The sequence below is a fragment of the Octopus bimaculoides genome, chromosome 2, assembly GCF_001194135.2.
Source record: "Octopus bimaculoides isolate UCB-OBI-ISO-001 chromosome 2, ASM119413v2, whole genome shotgun sequence".
NCBI classification, from domain to species: Eukaryota; Metazoa; Mollusca; class Cephalopoda; order Octopoda; family Octopodidae; genus Octopus; species Octopus bimaculoides.
In genome coordinates, this window is record NC_068982.1 from 179,886,945 (window position 1) to 179,893,944 (window position 7,000).

Below are 7,000 nucleotides of genomic sequence, written 5' to 3' on the forward strand. Positions count from 1 at the left end.
GTGTGTGTGTGTGTGTGTGCGTGTGTGTGTGTGTGTGCGTGTGTGCGTGCATGTGCATGTGCATGCGCATGTGCGTTTATAAATCGTACATGTCTATGTCATGCATGTTCTCCCTCTGGTGATTTAGAAACTTTAAATTTCACATGATTATGAAATAGTACTAATGCATGAATGTATGTATGCATGTATGTGTGTATGTGTGTGTGTGTATGTGTGTGTGTGTGTGTGTATGTATGCCATGTTAATATTGTTGCATAAAGTAGTTATATGTGGATCAAGCGTGTATAAATAAACATTCCTTTTTGCATACTTAATTTATGTGTTGTGTGTGTGTGTGTGTGTGTGTGTGTGTGTGTGTGTGTATGTGTGTGTGTGTGTGTGTGCCTGTATCACAATCATCATCACCACCATCACCACCACCGCCACCACCATCACCACTATTTTATGTCTGTTTCTCCATATGCTGTATGGGTACCTATCTCTTGATTCTTATGCATATATATATCTATACAAGCATATACATACATATATGTAAACATATGTGCACACACATATGGAGGGCAGTATATGTGTGTGTGTGGTGTACGTGTGTGTATGCAAATGTCTTTTTGTTGCCAAAACATTTTTATCATATTGTCCAATAGTAATAAAACTTTTTGCTGATGAGCTATTTTAATGATGCCTACTGCTTACCCTGAGAATTTACACACGATGAGCCTGGTATGTTAGTTCATGTGATTGTGTATGCATATATACATATATATATATATATATATATATATATATATATATATTTATATATACATACATATATATACTCTTCAGTTACTTTAATGGTGCCTACTGCTTACCCTGAGCTTTTACACACTATGTGCCTGATATGTCTATTCATGTAAGTGTATATGTATGAGAGTGCATATGTATGTTCTTAAAAACACAATTCAATTTCAAATTTAGTTTTGTTGTTTGTTTATTCAATAATCTTTCCCATGAAATTTACTTATCGTAATTACTTCTGATTTAGGTACAAAGTCAGCCATTTTGAGGGGAGAGGTGGGTTAATTGGTACCGTCAACCTCAATACTTGACTGGCAGATTCGACTCCAGCAGAATCTGAACTGAAAATGTAAAGAAGCAGAAGAAACACCTCAAGGCATGTTATCCAATACTTTAATGATTCTACCAGTTCATTGCCAAATATATCCTTTATATAAGGTTTTACGTTCCTGTGTTTGTTCAATATTTCCTTAACTTCCTCATCTCTATGTTAGCAGGTAGAATGGTTATTTCCTCTTTTTTTAATAATTAATAATTAGGTTAGAAATATGAAATACTGTTTAGATATGTATTATTTTTTTGCTGACTGTATCTTGAAATGTTCTACTTTCAGTACCAAATTCATATTTGTATTGTATGTTCAAGTTGCCATGGTGTCAGCTGTCAGTCTCCTTCTAGAATATGTTGTGTCTCTAAATTTTACCTAATGTCTTGCTATTCTTTTTTATTTTCTCATGGCTTAGGAAGGAGAGATTCTCTTGCCTTATTGCAGTCTCTATGAATTAACTTTTACAACAGCTATTTTCTAAGTGGAATGTACTTACAGTATAAACTAAAAAAAAATAGATCAAAGAATCAATCATAATATATTCCATTAATCTTGGTATAACTTCAGTAGAAGTACTTCACTGTGATACCATAACCAACAGATTTAATCATTTATTCCTCACCAATGTTTAAATATCAATATTTTTGTGCTACTATGGGTTAAACAGGTCTAGCATACAGTATATCTATTTAGCAAAGTCATCAGTAATTATGAGATTGGATGACTTGCAGTATTTGTTGTAATTCTTTGTGTCCTGTGTTCAAATTCTGCCATAGTATATTTGGGTGGTATGTATAGTCTGTTGCCCAGTTTAACCTCACAATCTTAAGTGGAGTCCACTCTGTTGCAGACATTCAGACTAAGTCTCCAGTTTGGGGGTATCTTCTCTCCTTTGAGGCTCAGAGACCCTGTAGAAAGTCAGGCACTACTTTGACTCCAAAGTAAATGATAAAAAGCAGAAACAATAGAACTTCTAAATGGAAGTGCCATCTCTTTCATCTGTTAAAGAATTAGACTTAATAGAAAAATGGTCACTAGCATACATGGTGTGGTAAACCAAGAAATTATAATCAATTAAAATTTCATGTTAAAAAACTAATTCTAATAAAAAATGCCATCATCCTTTGATAAAACCATTAATCTGTATTTCAAGATCTCAAATATTGGTTTCTGACTTCTCATTAGATTTTCAACATTCATTTCTTTGATTAAGCTGACTGCTATCAAATTATTTTCATCTGTTGATATTACAGACACATACAGTATAGAGGTATCAATGTACTGTTTTACAGGCGAGCTGGCAGAAGAAACGTTAGCATGCCGGGCAAAATGCTTAATGGTATTTCGCTTGTCTTTATGTTCTGAGTTCAAATTCCACCGAGGTCGACTTTGCCTTTCATTCTATTGAGGTCGATAAACTAAGTACCAGTTGCATACTGGGGTCAACCTAATCGACTGGCACCCCTCCCCCCAAATTTCGGACCCTGTGCCTAGAGTAGAAAAGAATCTGATTATTTATGAAGACAGGGAAAAGTAGTGGGCCAAATACCTCTGGGATTGCTAGATTGACTGGATGTCCAGAAACCAATATTTGAGCCATTAATACACAATACAATGGTTTTGTCAAGGGAATTTATTAAAAAGGAATTCTAAGTTTTTTTATGACAAAAGAACATGGAATTCTGGTTGAATCTTTGAGAGAAGGCTGGAGTGGGCAGAACAAGTTTCTATAGAATACAACAGAGGTGTATAGAGGCTTAAGGCACTGTGTAAACCAATAAGGATAAAGATTCAACATCTACAAAATTGAAATGCAAGTCATTATTGAGTATGCTTGTCTATCCTGGATCAATGCTTCACATAAAACAAACCTCAAGGTCATGGCCCAAACCTGACAAGGTCATTGTCATTCATGAAATTAGGACATTGAAACAGCATGGCCACAGTCAAATGACTGAAAGAAGTAAAAGATAAAAAATAAAGGATAACTCACAATCAATAGCCAAAGAACTTGCCTTCAACAGTAAAAAAAAACTCACTATTAACAGCCAAAATATTGCTATCAACAGCCTAAAGATTCACCACCAATGGGCATATGACATAGTGGTGAAGACCGTGGACTACTAACCCCAAGATTCCAAGTTCGATTCCAAGCAGTGACCTGAACAATAACATTAATAATAATAATGATAATAGTAATAACATTGAAAAATACCTTAGGAATGAGAAGCCAGGTTTGAAATTTCCCCAAGACACCTGAAGAAGGCTGGAGGGTATATCAGCCGAAACATGTTAACAACAAACAAGATGAGGACAAATATCTGTCGAATGTAAATAATGTAAATTATGTAAATAATGTACATAATTCCTCATCTCTTAAATATAGAACTGTATCCAAATGACTTTCAACAACAATTAAAACACTCACCTTCAACAAACTAAAGACATGCCACCAGCAGCCAAAAACTGACTGCCAACTATGTAAAAACTTGTCATCAAAATCCAAAAGACCCACCATCAACAAACAGAAGATTAACAGTCAACAGATAAAACACTTGTCCTGTGACTTAATATCAAGAGCTATAAGTTTTGTCAACTGACAAAAGACATGCCAACTACTGACATAAGACTTGCCAAAAATAGCTTCCACCACAGGAAATAGGTTACTTCAAAAATAGTACTTTTAAAATGCACACAAAGATATAGTGCTGAGGTTGTATGAAAGGTGCCTGTTTTATGAGAAGCAATAATTTTATTCTTACACACACACACACACTCAAAGTCCATGTTGTCATGTTGGATACGAAGACTATACTTTAGGCAAGATCTTTATGTAGCATGTAACTTAAAATCTTTTCTCTCATTCCTCAATATCTTGTGATTTCAACTCACCATTTCTTCATATATCTTACTTGTTCTCTCCACTAATTAAGACTTTTATACCATAACAACACACAATTTAGAAATTTCCAATACTGAAATCTCATTTCATAAGATTTCTCCCCACTGTTGCTTGGTTGACCATTCAGGATGAACAAACAAGGTAACTTGAGTTCAACAATCCACACAAGATAATCCAACACTGAAGAAATATCTAAATAATTGATGAAATGTAATGGAAAGGATATTATTAAATGAACAACTAACCATTCTTATTGAATGAGTGACCGATCTCTTTCTCTGACCTGACACTGGAAATGCTACCAGACATAGCAAAACTACAGAGAGACACAGTGTTTTAGTAATTATCGACTATGTTTGATGCCATTAGAAAACAGTATTGGCTTGAATGAATGATTCTTTCTTCCTATTGTTTCCATTAACATATTTAGAACACGTTACAGATTGTTCTATTTATCCCCCACTAAATCAATATAAAACTGAAATAAATATAAGAATATTTGGCCGATGAAATATTGGTCTGATAATGTTTTCTTGTTGATAGACATGTTTTCTTGTTGATAGACATGTTTTCTTGTTGATAGACATGTTTTCTTTCCCTACCTCTAAGTGCAGAATACACTCAATCTCATTAGTAAAATAGTTGAAATAACTATAGCTTTTCTTGCCCTTCATGACCTAATTATGTGACCCATTGACTGAAATGTTGACACACAATATTCTCAAGTTTTGGATGGTTGACTAAACTCATTTGAATGTTGTCTAAACCTTAGATGTTCTTTCTCTGATACACCTTACTTTGCCTTCTTGTTCAGGCCCACTGCATCTTTTATTATACCTGTCAAACAGTTAAGTACATAAACACACCCACACATACATTTATGCACATATAACTAGACAAAGTGACAGACACATTGAAAGATGTATAGAGAAATAGACAAACTGATATACGGATAGTTTATTTGATACACAGATCTATCTATCTATCTATCTATCTATCTATCTATCTATCTGTATATATATATATATATATATATATATATATATATATATATATATATATATATGTGCATACATACATAACATATATATATTATTTATATTATTATTTAATTGAACGGCACGCATCCATTTCCAAATCAGTTCATCTTAACCTTTTTGATGCGACTCTACTCTATACTGTTTTCTCCCCCATCTTTCTCTAATTCCCTTTTTCTCCCCTTCACCATTTTCTATCAGTCTATCTCTCTTTTTTCCTTTTTCTTCCTTTTCTCTCTCTCGTTGCTCACACATGACCATCGTACATCTTTCTTTTCCTACACAATGTTCTAAGGACTGGATGTCTTCTATTTCTTGCTCCTATCTTTTCCCATTTCAAAGAAAATATTTCTTCCAGCATTCACTATTTCTCCCCTCGTTCTGGTCTAATGACCCTCCGTGTTTGTTTTCATTCAGTTTCCTTGTATGTCTCCACTGTCCTCTTTTCGTACCCAACTTTGACCCTTTATAAAATCCAAAATTTATTTTGGAAGTTATGGGAGCAACTGTCTTTGAAGACTCATATTGTTGTTGAATGCTTGAAATGAGGAGTAGATAAACAGCTGATAACTGATGAAGGGTCGTTCTTTGTGTTACTTATCCTGTTTTTAATTTTTTTCTCTTGTTGTTTACATATTTAACTTGCTTTTTTTCTTACTTCATGTTGTTTACAGTTGGTGACGTCCTGTACCCATAAATGCATATATATATATCCTGCTCCTCCTCCTCCTCATCATTGTTTAACGTCCGCTTTCCATGCTAGCATGGGTTGGACGATTTGACTGAGGACTGGTGAACCGGATGGCTGCACCGGGCTCCAATCTGATCTGGCAGAGTTTCTACAGCTGAATGCCCTTCCTAATGCCAACCACTCCGAGAGTGTAGTGGGTGCTTTCACTTGCCACTGGCACGAGGGCAATTCAGGTGGTACTGGCAATGGCCATGCTCAAAATGGTGTTTTTTATGTGCCACCTGCACAGGAGCCAGTCCAGCGGCACTGGCAACGACCTCACTTGAATGTCTTCTAGCGTGCCACCGGCACAAGTGCCAGTAGGTTGACATTGGTAATGATCACGCTCAAATGATGCTATTTACGTGCCACTAGCACGGAAGCCAGACAGCTGCTCTGGCAATGATCATGCTCAGACGGTGCTGTTAGTTCTCCACTGGCACAGGTGCCAGTCATCGAATATGGTTCAATTACGATTTTGATTTCACTTGCCCCAACAGGTCTTCACAAGCAGAGTTTAGTGTCCACTGAAGGAGAGGTTGGCATGGTCGTCGAATTTGGTTTGATTTTGATATATATATATATATATATATATATATATATGTATGTATATAGTGTGTTATGAGAATATACGCAAAGGTATCCCATAGAGACTTTTTACCAGTATGTTAAAAAATGGAGAAGAGAAGATGTTAAAATTTAAAAGAATTTTAATACATGCATGCAATCGTTTTGAACAGTGATATTAACATGTTAATAACTTAGTAGAATAATTAAAACTAATTTTATTAGATTAAATTAATTATATATCACTGTTCTCTTCAGTACAAGTAGTATACAATGGGAATTATTATTATTACAGAAGACTTGATGAAGGAAATTGTAGATAACAAATTCGGATATACATATTTTATCCTTATGAAAAATTGAGAGCAATGTTGTTGAGTCTAATTGTGTATAAACTAAAACTAAAATTGCAACTCTTCTGGACAGCCACCTTGTTTAAGTTGGTGAATGCTGCTATAATCCTTGCCTTCAGTTCATCTTTGGTATTACAAGGAGGTTTGTTAGTTTCTTGCTCAACTGTGCCCCACACATAATAAAGAGGGTTGCAGTCTGGGGAGTTAGGTAGCAAGATGTTAGGGATGATGTGGTCACAGAAATTGTCTGACAGCCATGTCTGGGTTCTCCTGCTTGTGTAGCATGGTGCAGAGACCTGTTGCCAG